This window comes from Drosophila erecta, unplaced genomic scaffold (assembly GCF_003286155.1).
Source record: "Drosophila erecta strain 14021-0224.00,06,07 unplaced genomic scaffold, DereRS2 tig00000126-arrow-pilon, whole genome shotgun sequence".
In the NCBI taxonomy this organism is placed as follows: Eukaryota; Metazoa; Arthropoda; class Insecta; order Diptera; family Drosophilidae; genus Drosophila; species Drosophila erecta.
In genome coordinates this window covers 12,436,417-12,451,325 of record NW_020825209.1, presented here as the reverse complement: position 1 = coordinate 12,451,325, position 14,909 = coordinate 12,436,417, and positions in this window count along the sequence as shown.

Below are 14,909 nucleotides of genomic sequence, written 5' to 3'. Positions count from 1 at the left end.
GTTAAGTGCGACAGAAATCCACTGAGCCGCATAAAAACGAAAGCGTGAAAATGCCAGCGGCCTGCTAATAGAGGAGTCTGCCATTCCAGCTGCACCACCATCAGGAATCATCAGGAGCTATGAGAGCCACCAGTACCAGCAGTACCACCAGTACCACCAGTACCACCACCAATACCAACATTCGCATTCACATGCAGCCTCCATCGGTGGAGGCATTCCAGTGTGGCCGGCATTTTTGGATCATTTTTCTTAGTTTTTGTTGGTCCTTTGGTTTCTTCGGTGGCAACGTTGTTGACAATTTGTCGACGTGTCAAAAGAGTCAACGTGAATGTGACAAGTGACGCTGACGAGACAGGCGCCTGCCCATCCTCCAACTCCTGGTCGAGATCCTGGTCCTGGTCCTGGTCCTGGTCCCGTTCCTGTTTCGACTACTTTTTCGGCACCCCATTTGCTGACCTACTCTATCGCAAAGGCTTTTACACATTGCCACCGAGACTTACTGCATAAGCCTTGGTTCCACAAAATGTTTCCCAATTAACATACCAAAACGAAGCACTTGGTTTTTATGATTATTTAATTTGCCCTTTTTATCATTCAAACTTGTTATGCCTGAAGTAAAAGAAATCAAGTCATTCATTTGACTTCATTAGTATTATTTTATATTATATTGTATATTATATTATATTGTAGCAGCAAAGTGCAGCATTTTTTGCGCCATCAATTTTTTGGCATTCGCGATGGATTGCTGCGACGACGTCGAAAATTAATTTTTTGCCAGATTCGAGGGCGTGGGAGGACCAACTCTCGACATTTGGTCATAAACGGCATAATTGATATATATACGACTGCATATGCCAGAGTGTGCGGATAAAGCTCATCAAGTGCTAACAGCGGTCCACCGTCCATCGTCCACCATCCATCCCATCACCCATCACCCATCGTCCACTGTCCATTGGCCCCTTGTCACTAATTACATGCATGTCAATTTTTCGCTCATCGTTGCATCGCCGCGCTGGGATTGGGATCGGGATCGGGATTGCTGGGCAACCCCGCAACCCCGCAGCTCCGGCAGCTCCGGCAGCTGAAAAACCAAACATATTTGGACAGTTTGTGGGCGGATGGCGGCTGTGGCGTCCATTTGGCGCCCAAGCCATCTGCATCTCTGCATCTCTTCATTGGACGCAGTGCAATGCAACGCAACACCCTTAACGATGTGCAACGCGGCGTATGCGCAATATTTTACAATATTTTGTACCCTTTTTCTCCAGAGCTAACGAGAAAAATTCGATCTGCTTGCGATTCCCGCTGCTTTTTTACAAAGCCAAAAAGAGAATATTGAAACTGTTCAACGTGTCGTATGCGCAATATTTTAACCTGTTGCTTTAATTACCCATCCAATGGTTGTTGAGATAGCATCACACACATTCCTTTGGATTTTAATTTAACTATCAATAGAACAAATATTATTCATTTTATTATTATCATAAATTACACATTTAGAACTCAAAAATCAGAGGAGCAGAGCATTGAATGCCTCGGCTTGCGACGCTCTCCTTACTTTATTCAATTTTTCATTATTTGCTGACAGCTGTCGGTAAATGGAATTGTTTATTACCTGTCGTCTGCCCCTGTTCATGTCCAAGTCCATGTCCTGCCATCGGCCACCACCTGTTCCATCCCATCGGTGCCCATTGGCCATCCCTATTCCCTATTCCCTGTTCCCTGTTCCCGTCCAGCGAGCAGACCACGTGGGTGATTATCATAACGTTTGGACAAACCCGACTGCTCCATCAACTGGCAGCTGAATGTTGACAGTTTTGGTTAGCAAAACAAAACGCTATTGTGGACCAACACAGGGCTGCCCTGGCTGATAATGATAATGATAATGATGGATGTGTGTGCAGAAATCAGGAGTTGAGGGTAGCTACGGACCAGTGAGCCACCAACGGGTTTAAGTGCCAATGGGGCAGCAGAAATGTGGACCGTGTACTGCGGGATTATGGGCCTTAAATTGAACCCAATTTGAATCGCATTATCAATGCGTGTTCATTTGGAAAGTTCCGTTGCGAAAATTATTCAACGAAGCACTGCAAAATTCGATGATGAATCATTACATGAAATAATGTATTCATGTTTTAGTCAGAAATTGAAAAAAGTACTCGTACATAGCTTAAATGGTACGGTACGAATTTGTATATTCTTTAATGTGCTGTTGTCAGGGCCTAAAATCTTGGTTACTTGCTGCAGAAATCGATTCGTTTGGACCTCAAATTCAAATGCATGCGATGAAACGACGCCTGGCCCACTTGACACCCCTTTTTCATGGCTCCACAGGCAATCGTGCCACCCAAAAAAGGAGTCTAATTGCCAGTGCCAAAGTGCCAAAGAATGGAGAGGGTGCAAAAAAGAAAGACGAAAGCCGACCTGGCAGCAGCTGATGCCTGCAACTGCAACTGCAACGGCAGCAACGGCAGCAACGGCAGCACAACCAGCCACATCTGCAGCAGCAACAGAAAAAGCAACAGCAAAAGCAGCATCGTGGACTTGCAACATGAGAACCAATTAAAGACATCGTTGGTGTCGACGACGGCGGCGTTGCTGGCAAACGTCAACGTCGAAAACTAATTAGCATAACAAGCGGCTGCAAAGCGAACTGGGGCCCAAACTCCGCTCCAAAACCGAACCGGAGACTCGAACTGGAGACGGAAACATCGCTGGTCACCAGGCGGAGCAGGAGGATGAGGATGAGTAGGATGGAACGAGGCTGCGGCCAGGGATGTTTGTCGATGAGTGGTGTAAGCGAGAAGTATAGAAAATAACGTTGGAAAATATCGTAGTTATCGAACTAGAAGCGTTTCGGGCGATAATTTGGAGTTGGTATCGAAAAGATTACTCAAATCCAGTGTTGGTCACACTAAACTGGTATTTTAAATTTGCTATGCATTGCAAGCGGCAGTCAGACTAAAACTTTAATGTTTTAAAGATATATAAGAATAATTCTTTTTCCTCCGTAATAATTATTTCCTTCAATATTTATTCAGCATCCCTAGTAAGCGAGGGCCATTGGCAAAATCTCGGCCATGAAGCAACCCAATGTGTGGGCTCCTCAAATCAAAAGTTCGCCCCTGGAGCCACCCACACATGCATATTTCTTTATATATATGTATAAGCAAATACAATTACAAGGCGGTCCACCCACTGCTGCACGTTGCAATCGCTGGCCACGCCCCCCGCCCAAAGCTCACTACGCCTCCGCCTCCGACTGGCATTAATAAACTGTCGGCATAAATAAAATGCAACCAAAATGGAGGAGGAAAGTCTTGGCAAATGGGAAATGCCATCCAGTTGGCGGGGAAATGGGAGAAGCTTAGGAGGGGAAAGTAGGGGGGAAGGAGCTCGGTCAAAGCGTTATGATTTATTCGCGCACGGCACTGAAAAAAATCGAAGAAACCTGAATTTATATACAGTACGAGTAGGTGGCCCAAAGAGAGACTTCTCATTTTCAGCACTCGTTTGGTCAACTAAGAATATATGCACATTGTAACCAAATTAGTGTGGCATCATATTGCTTCATGCACAACGAAAGAGAAACCATTTGTTTCAGTGCACGGCCCGCAATGACATCGATGCTGCAATAGCGTTTTCTTCCGGACTCTTCCAGAGTTGTGCACAACTAGCGCCGCGATTTTTTGGCTCGACTTGACTTGGTCGAAATAATAAAGGCCACGGAACGCAGGAGCCGGGAACTTGGGAACTCGGAAACTGGTAGATTCTGGCCGGGACTTGAGACTTGGCCTCGAAGTCCGCTGCGGCGGCGTCGCATGTTTGTGATGGCGACGAGACAGCCAGCGAGACAAACTCAAAGGGATTAAATTAAAATGTCCTTTGAGTTGTGTTTTAATTACTTCCTCTCTGGCAATGAAAACTGTATCAGACGCTCGTCCGCCCACTCCTGCTGCGCTGGCCAGGATTTGGAGTTTGCCAAAAGTTTACTGGAAGGCTGCATCCGACATCTGGCTGGCAAAACAGTCGTGGGATCACTGCAAATTAGGCAGGGATCAGCGGAGGATTTCCGTTTATTGTGAGGCATATCCTGAATCGGCTTCCATATCGGTTGAATGTAAATTTAAGATTTCTGGTAGGATTAAAGTGGTAAGTGGTAAACCAAGATCACTGGAATAGTTCAGTGCTGCGGGTAGCCAAAAGTGCGGACTTAATCAGTTTGGAACATTAACGGCTTAACGGCTGGGTAGATGATCAAGTGAGTCCATTTCGGCGTGCCCTTAACCCTTAGCCCTTAACCCCACAAAGCCCAGCAAAGCTGCGTCCGTTAATGGCCACATCCGCACTCACATGCACATCCGCATTCGCAGCACGCATAGATACATTTACATCTGTGCGACATTACCATCCGCATCCGTAAACGTATCTGCATCTGAAGCGGCGTATGCATCTGTATCTGTGTCTGTGTCTGTATCTGTGACTGCAAATGCATCTGTATCTGTATATGTATGTATCTGGAGCTGCGGCTTTATCCCGGCAGCGATGGCTCATTCATTCTTATCAGCGTATGGGGGATTTGTCGCCTTTCAAGACAGACAAACAAATGGCAAATTAATTGCCCGCCCGCCGTCGAATGGACCACTTGGTCTCCGAAAAGGCGGAGTGCCATCGATTGTTTATATATTTATTTATTTATGCCGCCTTCGATTGGCTACAATTGCCGCTGATCTGTGTGGCGGACAGCAGGCATCCGGGCGCGGATATGGGCGCGGATATGGATGCGGATGTGGACGCGGATGTCGCTGCGCATCCATGGCATTGCAGTGCTATGAATTTCGTGCCCTAGTCGCCCGGCGAATGTTTTGCATATCATTCGAATCCGACTCGGAATCGGAGTCGTCGGCTAGGTGGAATCCGTTCCAGGGGGCTTTGCATACATTTTCCCTGACTCAGCCCGGACAACATATTTTAGGCTCTCCATTTCCATCTCCACCTCCACCTCCACCTCCACCTCCATCGCCAATCTCCATCTGACTCCGACTTGCTTCGCAATCGCTCCGCCTGTCCCGCTCAGCATGGAATTTATTTGAGCAAATTTACGAATTATTGCCAGAGTCCTTGTTGGAGACGAGGTCGCTATTGTGCACGGACAAAATATTTATGGATATAACAAATTGAAATGCTAATGGTAAATGTCAAAAACGCTACGTCATTTAGGTAACTTAACGTTTTCAGAGACACCATAAATAATCCAATTAATATAAGCAAAATATGACGTATTTTTAAAATACATTTTCTTATTTCATTAAAATATTTATTTTTATTTATTATTATCACTAATTAAAATTGATTGAATAATTGCATAATTCATATGGACTGCATATTTTTTTATATGTGCAAGAGAGTTCGGGTTTTGCTCAGTGTATCTGGAGACGTTGGACATCTATTACGTTGGCCATTTACATTTCACAATTGCCTTGTTGGCATCTTTTGCCCCGTTTGTTATGGCACTGTTCTGCTTTCTCCGCCGCCGCTCCCCGCCCCACTTTCTCCTCACACTTCTTTCGCTTTGTTCCTTCATTTTTTAATGGGCTTTTGAGTGGGCGTGGCCCCAGCCGATTCCTGCTGGCCGCATATATCTGTATATATGTATATATAATGCCATATGCCATATGCCTTTTGAATGCTGAGTGGATTTTGGGCCAAATTGACGACAGACATTACAGGACATGCATGAATGGCGGCGCCGCCTGAAGATTATTAACTTATACCCCCAATAAAGCTTATTAATAGGTAATGCCATCTCAGGATTCAGCCATCGTATTGTGATCTTGGCTGAAGTCCCGCGAAAAGGTTAATCAAACTGCCAACCAATTCACTCTCCATATTTTGTTATTACCAATTTGTATACATCGCTAGAAAGGCATTAAACACATTGATCAGGAATCAATACATGATTCCAAGCAAAGAAAACTTGTGTTTCGGCTGCTCCAAAAGGTGATGACTTTCTCAGTTCTTACTTTTCACCAACTTGGCCATCATTTTGGCCAATTGGCATAGAAAGCCGCCAACAGAAAACCACTTATGGCAATCCAATCCTTGTGGATAGTTTTAAGTTTGTCGTGGCAGAATGTCTGCAAATATTGCGCATACGCCCCGTGTTTATTGTGAATACAATTGTACAATGTACGTTGCTTACTTTACATCGACTTTAGCCGATTAACGAGCCCAGTTCCCGATTCAAAGTCGATGATAAGCTGCTTCCACATTTTTCACGGCACAGCGGCTCCCTTGTTTGCCCCGATATCGGAGGATACCGAAGATACCCGGCATAGGCAGGCAATATCTTGCACAACAAGGACATGTACCAATCGTCCCGCCCAAAGGACTCAGTGGGTGTGGTGGGCGTGGTGGGTGCGGTGGTTGTGCGGACATGAAAGATGTAAATCAAAACCAGGAAAAATGGGAGCAACAAAAGGAGGAGCTGGGCCAGCCAGGACAATTCAATCGAAAGGGCATGGCAGATGACAGGACGAGAGTCCAGCAGCATCCTGGGGGCTAACCCATGGCAATGCCAAAGTCGAGGACACATCAAGCAGCCGGCTCACTGGATTGAGGTTCCAGCTTCCAGGTGGCAATGGGCTATGTGAACAACGGATTTGGATTGGCACTGAAATTGGCCAAGGTGGGCAAGGTGAGGTCCTGCCAGAGACTTCTGCGCTTCCAATGGCTCGCAGTCGGGCCGAGGCACAAACTGCCAATTAACCAAACAAAGAAAGCAACAAAACAAAAACAGAAAACGGAAAACAGAGCGCAAGTGAAAAATTCTGCGAAAGCGGTTATGCTCTTTCCCCCCAAAAGATTCAAATGATTCAAGGATTCAAGGAGCTAGCTAACTAAGTATATGCAAGAGAAATCCATAAGTATTTCGCAATTACGCTGATCTATAGAACAGTTCAGTAATAGATATGTTTATGAACGACTGCCATTTGTTGTACTACTTGCCATGTATTAACTTTTACAGGGCATTTGAAGACCAAACACCCGCAGTTGCGAAAGCGGCGCATTAGAAGGGTTCGCCGGTCCAACTGGGCAGGATAAAAACCAAAAAAAGAAGCAAAAGGCGGGAAAAAACAATATGAACACGAGACAAGGGCTGAGCCTGAATTTGTCCTGGCCAGGATACGAATGCGTTGCGATGCGTTGGTGGAATCAATTAAAAATTCTATGATTTTACACTTGATTGCATGCGTTTTGGGTCGTCCAGGCAACGTGGCCAAGAGCCTACTCCACCGGAGTGGATTGGATTGAGAAGGACGCACGATGTGGCATATGGTACTGGAATGGGTTCGACTAGACTGGATGGATGTGGCATGCACCTGAACTTGCCGCACGTCCGGATACCTGCGTACTGGGAGTTCATCCGGCATTGACAAACATGCCATACGCTCAATGACTGCTGGCCAAGCAGTCCAGTCCTCCTCCTCCTCCTCCTCGTGGGAACCAGGTGGCATGGGTTAAACGGACCCAGAGCAGCTGCCGTCAAGTGGGCAATTAGGCAAAGAGGCGGACTTCGGAATCGCAGAGGCACGCGAGTCCTGCGAAAGGATAACGATAGCCCCCAACATGATCGTTTCAATTAATTGTACAAATTATTTTTTCTAGCTTTATGTAGCCACCTTTTAAATGTTTTCGTTTGGCTTTCCACACCGCCAAGTACTCCACTTTGATTGGTAAGTCGGCCATGGCCAAGATAATCTTACGCAAAAGTGCAAAAGATTTTTCTGCATTTTAGATGCGTGGGTAGACTTCACCGGTTGGTAATTAGCATTTCGGTTTTGGTTTCAGTATTTATTTCAGCTTTGCCGCCGGTGTCTATTTGTTTGGCTGGTTTTGTAATCAAAGATTTTAAGCTGTAATTAAGCAGACCAAAAATTGCATGCCATATGTGTGTCTCTTTCCGCCATGCCAGCCATCTCGCTCGCACACACCCACTCACACAATGGACTTGTTCAGTTGTGCACTCGTAATACCCCAAAGAATTTAACACATTTTAGTTCAAATTAAATATTTAATGTAACAACAAATTGATATTTGAATTATTAAAATACAAAATAATGCGTCGCCAGAAGCACACACACAAATGCACGCTGATCCACACACTGGCGACTGAATGTGTGTGCATATTTATTTTTATCCAACACAATACAGTGCGTATCATAAGCATTGGGCCATTTGATGGGGAACCTAATTAGGAGCTATGCGATGAGGTATGAGGTATTATTTCATGCTGGGGTAATTATTTCCTTACAAAAATTGTTTTTTTTTTAAAGGGTTATTTTATCATAACTGGTTTAAAAAATGTCATATAGTTATACTAACATACTATAAAGTTATATAAATATTTTGCTTAGGGTATTCGCAATGTAAGCGAATGTTGGATATTGAGAAATTCATTTTTGGTTCAATTTTCGCAATTATTAAAATTTGCGATAAATGAAAAATTTTAAGATTTTCAACAGGGTATGATATTCCATTTTTGAATCATTATTTCTAAAGTTTTGGTCAAGGAAGTGATTATTTTTTGACGAAGAATTAGGAAAAAGACATTGCAAAACTGCTACATTTAAAGTGACAAAAAAACTTAGTATTTTACAAGGAAAAACGAGTTTTTGCTAAATCTCGATATTTGTGACCATCAAATATGGCAAAAAAATGGAGTTAAATAAAAATACATTTGACTGCCAATCGTTTGGGAATTGCAGTACAGTGTAACGAGGTATAGCAATCCGTATCTGGTCTATTGTTTCGAAATTTCAGCACTGGCCTGGATAAGTATTGAGCCCTACAGTCGCGGCACGCACTGTGCCCATACATGATTCAGTGAAACGCATTTGCACATGGCCAGGTGGGTTGGCTGCCTGACAGCCGGTCAGTTGGTTGGATTTGTTGTCGGCTGCTGTTGATTTTGCATGGCGGAAATATCAGCGACAAAGTTACCAAAATATTGAAAACAAATAAAATAAAATTTGCATAAATAAATGCTTCTTATGTGCATGCCGATATGCACACATTTGTGTGCGGGGGTGTGTGTTTTAAATCCCTAAAGCACTGAATTCAAATAATAATAAAAACAGAGCCGACAGCCGTGCAATAGCAACAAATTAACAACAAACATGTCGTCGAGCAGCAAAAAACCAAAAACATGCCAATTGTTTGTAAAATCCAACTGAGCGATACGATGGAGTGGGTAAGAATGTCCTCTGATGCGATTAAAAACGAATCTTTTTGGCCATTCCTTTTGTTGGTCTATGCCAAAAAATTCCAATAAGTGTCATATATATTCACTGATATGTGCTTTTTTTTTTTTTTGGTTTTTTTCTACATTTTTTCTACATTTTTCCAAATTTTTTCTGCATTTTTGAGCCCCGGCCATGACGTTTAATTTATGCATTATTATTAGCCAGCCTTATTCCCGAATACTTACACGCTGTATTAGGTTTCTTGAATAATTAATGAGAAGAGAAACAAAGTTGAAAACACACTCGCATTGTTCAATTTGTTCATTTTAATTTATGTACAAGTTGGTGGCTTAGTTTATAATATTGGTTAACCGAAAATATGTTCAAAATTTCCCATAGATGTGTCATTTGTCTGCTGCGAATTTATTCGCTTTACTGTGGGCCAAAAAGGATGCCACCACATTAAACCTCCAGCGTATTCCATTTTAAAATGTATGCATTTGATTAAAGTACTTTGTTTGATTTTTCATTATTTTCTATGCAAATTGAATTGCCTTGCCCGAAGATGGTTCGAAATGTTCGTGCTTTAAAATTAAAGTACTTATAAATATTGATATTTTTCTAAGTGCTTACAGATTTGTTTATATGAAAAGAATATTTGTTTTCGATGTAAACATCTACCAATATTTTGGTTCCGTAATATTCTGTAATTTGCATTGGCTTAGGTGGTAAATATTAATACAGGGTATCTACCGTTCTAATGAAGCATTTGCGCGTTGATTTAGTATTTTTATCGTTCGGTGGCAATTTTGATTTAAGCCAAAAAAATTCAAAATAAAACTGGAACCCGGCCAGATAGGGCTATCTATTGCCCGACTGGCTATCTTTTTGTTATTTTTTGTTTGGTTATTTTTGAACACGCATTTCCAACCCGCCGTAGGCTAATAATTCTTGACCATACCTCGACTTGGTTTTGATTTCGATTATGGTTTCAGTTTTTGAATTGGGCGAGTGGTCTGTTTGATTTTCCGCTGGCTGTTTGAGCATTAATTTAGTCGAAATAATATATGAAATAAAATAAAAGCAAATAATGCACAAGTGAATAAATAAATAAATCAATTTTACAATTCTGTTGCGCAAACAAAAATAATGTATGACAAAATGATTGAAAAATTAATTCGCGCGCACAAAAATGATTTCCCATTTTTCAGCCACCAATCGATTTTGGATGGAGGGCGAAGATTTTATAAATGCATTTATTCTAATATTTAATTAATGTAATTATTCGGTAATGCGCGCTGGTCGGCGGTTTTAAGGCGTTTGAATATTTAAGGACCTTTAAAATCTTTAATAATATAATTCGATAATTATGCAATTTATTTATGATATTATTCGATTGATAATCAGTAATTTTAATTTATTAATAATATTATTTGATTGATAGTCAATATTTCCATTTATTAATAATATTATTTAATTGATAATCAGTAATTCAATTTATTAATAAAATAATTCAATTGATAAGCAATAATTCCATTTATTAATAATATTATTCACTTGATATTTATAAACATGATTTATGAATATGCTTTTTGCTTGATGAATATTTCAAATGTCGCCCGTTTGTGGGGCGAAAATGGTAAAGTGACATTTTCAGGCTTGGCTGAAATGTAAAACAATTCCTCAATCTAAGTGGCCCAATCCACCTTGTCCCTTCTATTTTGTACGTTTTTTTTGTTTCTCCACTTTTTGTTGAGATGTCTTATCAAATCACCTTTGCCTCTTCGTTTGGGGCAATGGCAATAATAAAAGGGACTGAAAAGGGGCCAAAGGAAGTACAACAAAGCAATCGGAAGCAGCGGAAATCAACGGCAAACAAAAGCCAAACACAGTCGCGCGCTGACTGCAGCCAGAAAATGTCCCATTTCCATTTCCATTTTCATTTTCATTTCCATTCCAGCGGACAACCCACCACCCACCACCCACCACCCATCGCAGCACCCGCCCCTCGCTTTTCCGCCCACGCCGCGGGGCATTTTCTCCTGTTGCTGCCGCTGACAGTTTTCTTTTGCCCTGACGCTCGGGGAATTTTTCCTCGTTTTGTCTTTTCCTTGGTCGCGTGCGCGCGCGAAAATTAGGAAAATATTGTTTTGCTTGCTTTGCACCGATTTCGTTTGCTTCTTCATTTTATTATTTATTTCGCTGCTTTTTTTGCCCAGCATCAAATAAGCGGATTTCAATTTCAATGCCGAATCAAAGTGGCGGCATTTTATTCAGTGGGCGTGGCCGCGGGGGGCGGGGCCGCTGATGGGGGTGGTGTCAGTCGCAGGGCGAAGAGCAAGAGGCAGCAGAGCAGCCAACTGCAATCTCGTCACATTGGCCAAAACAAAACTTATGGCTATCCCAAACCCGAAATTCGATGGATTTACACATTAAAAGCAAAGATCTTGGACAGCAAAGTTAAGGGGAATTAAGAATTTTATATCAGCGGTTATTTATTAATAAACAAATTACAGAACACTTGTTTTATACCAAATTGGGGTTTAAATATCATCTGTATCTCAGTTTAAAACGATCCCATTGTTGGAAGATACTTTATTAGGAATAATTATCTGAATAATAAAGTAACGAAGCAAAATAAATATTAAGCAAAATTCATTTTATTAGAAGCCATACCTTTAGGAATATGAATTTACTACTAAATATACTGCTTTGTTTTCCGATCTATGATCAATCAAAAGATGTATCTTTAAGCAAATTAAGGAGTGCATTTTGTCTCAAGTAAGCTGGTAAAACCAGTCGCATATTAATTATTTTGCCTGCTATCGATTCGGTTTGGGTTTCCACTTCGCTGGGTCACCATCCCCAGAAGTTCCCACTTACCACGCTGTCCTCCACTGTTTTTTTTTTGTTTATATTTTTATTTCGCTTCCAGCTTTTATTTGTATTTGATGTAGTGGTTGTTGCTGTTGCGGTTACCGCTTCGGTCCGCTGTTGTTGTTGTTGTTGCCTTAAATCCATTAGGATATGACAACCCCCTGGTTAAATTCAATTAAATTGTTTTCTCTTTGGGTTTACATTTCTTGGCAACTTTATAATTGTTTCATGTGTTTAAACCACTGCCGCCGTCTGAAAAGCCGCCGAGGAACTGGCGCAAGTGGGAACGGGACCCCAGTTGGCGAAACAAGGACGACACGGAGGACAATGGACAAAGGACGATGGGCAACTGGGGACCGAGACGCCGGCCCGCCGGCCCGCCGAGGCGCAAAGCCAAGAAGCACAGCATAAGAAATGTGTACGTACGATTGCCCAAGGTAAAACGGAGCAGCAGGATCTGGAGGGGATCGGGCGAACCGGCCGGGTCCGGGTCCGGCTACGGGCTGGCAAAGTGGAACGAAGTTTTCAGTAGCCTCAAGAGATTTTCCCCAGTCTTTAGCTTTTTTTTCTTCCTCTTGCACAATTTTTATCCCTGTGTGTTGTTTCCCTCGCCAGTTATAAGTATAGTATATATACCACCCATGTCCTGGGCTCCAAGGATCTGGCATTCGCTTGGGTCTCTGTTTGCCGTGGTTGTTTCGTGAAATAATCAACGAAAACGAGAAAAAATGAGAGTAGGCTAGAAATAAATAATAAAACAAAGACAAGGCAGCCGGCAGATGCGATTTTAACTAACTAACCTAATCAGATGAAATCAAAGGTCGTAATAATTCAATAAAATCGTAGAAAACTTGTGAGCTTAGGAAACAATATCAATAAAATGACAGTGACACTTTCAGGAAGCACAGCGGATTAAATAAATTAATTAATTTATTTATTTATTAGGACTTTAATTTTTGCGTTTTAAAGTGTGTCTTTAATTGCTTTCAGGTTTTGCGCCCACACCTTTGTCACTGAATTTCCGGATTTCGAGCCCTCGAACATATTTTCGAGCATTCCATCTTGAACATGTGTTGGTTTTTTTTTCCACCAACCCCTGTACACTTCACCCTTGTTCATTTATTTTCCATTTTTTTTTTTTTTTTTTTTTTTTTGGACAGTCACAGTCGCCAGTTCGCGAAATCACAGCAGCGCACACAACATATCCAAAATGGGGGGAAAAAGATTGGAAATAAGAAACAAGAAAGCAAAACCCTCCGCTGAGGAGGTGGAGTTACAGTTTTACATGTGGTGGCGGTGACGGTGACGGTGACGGTGACGGTGCCGGTGACGTCGCCATCACCGGCGGCTGACGGACCAGAAAATAAGCATCCTGGCTCATTCCACAACGCTCCTGGCCACTCCACCTGGGCTGTCCGACTGCTCACCGCCGCCGAAGCTGATGTTTTTGGCGTGCGGTAAATGGCAAGGACGAGTCAGCGGTGGTCTCGAACCCACACCACGCCACATACCATACCATACCATACCATTCCATACCATGCCATTCCATCCCAACCCATAGCAGCGCAGCGTTTCGTTACTTGGCAGTCACCGCGCAAATGTTACAAATATTTGAAATATTTAAAATGGTACGCACACACAGGACACAAATATGCGCCTGTATGTGTTAACATGTGGATGGGTGGCCCCAAAACTTTCTCACCGAGACCTTTTTGCATTATTAATGGCAAATTTCAATTAGCCTTTTGAACTAAACGCAGCCAAGCGAGGTTCGACCGAAAAGAAGTTTGAAACAGTTGCACGTTTTCACGTTTGTGTTCTTGGTAAATATATAAATCTGTAAAAATTGTGCCAAAAAATTATTAGTATTTCTTTTTTAACTTTTGCAATCAGGCACAATGTTAAATTTCCTTCTAGTTATAGGCTAGAGTTATAGATTTGTAAGAACAATCTGACGTTTAATAGTCTGGTAACCACCCTCGCTAATGCCAATTTAATGTTTTTGTTTTGTTTGGCATAAAAGTCGAATGCTGAAAGTGTGTGTGTGTGTGGGTGTGTGTGTGTGGGTGTGGGTGAGCACCTGTGGACATATTTCAAAGCTGAGTAGGCAAACGAAGGGGATTCCCCACCTCGGCCACGCCTTCACTTCTTCCGCAGAGGACTTTCCGCTCACTTGGAAAAATCACTGCGTTTTCAAAACATTTTTACAATACGATTTTTCAAGGTCTCCACTCTTGAATTGTGGATGGAAATGTAACACATAAGCTACAGTTTAGTTTAAAAATGATTTTTCCTTTCATTTTAATTAATATCTATTGCACAGCATAATTTTTGCGAGTGCTGGATTTCAGCCTCCATAAACTCCCAGGGGCATGTGTGTAAAGGTAAGCACTTCCGCTTCCGCTTCCACTTCCACTTCCGCTTTCATGTTGTGCTCCTCCCCCCTGCCGCTTCCCTTTTGGCCAAAATATGAAATGAAAGATAAGCAAGCCCGAAATCAGCTTCGCACACAGAGGCTTCAAAAGGTAAAGTTGCCCACCTGGTTCGCCCGCACAGATCTAAATTATTTAGGGATAATTTGAGTGTGCAGCATTTTTGTTATGATTGCTCTGCTGCACTCATATTTACATATGTCCACGAGCTGAAGGAAATGAAAACAGTGAGGCGGACCAAGTGTAACAAAAGGAAATCCAGCCGAGCGCCAAAAGAGATGGAAAATTGAGCGGGCGGATGCTGAAATGTCCTTTGGTTATTTTGCGGTTTTTGTACAATATATATGTTTCGGTT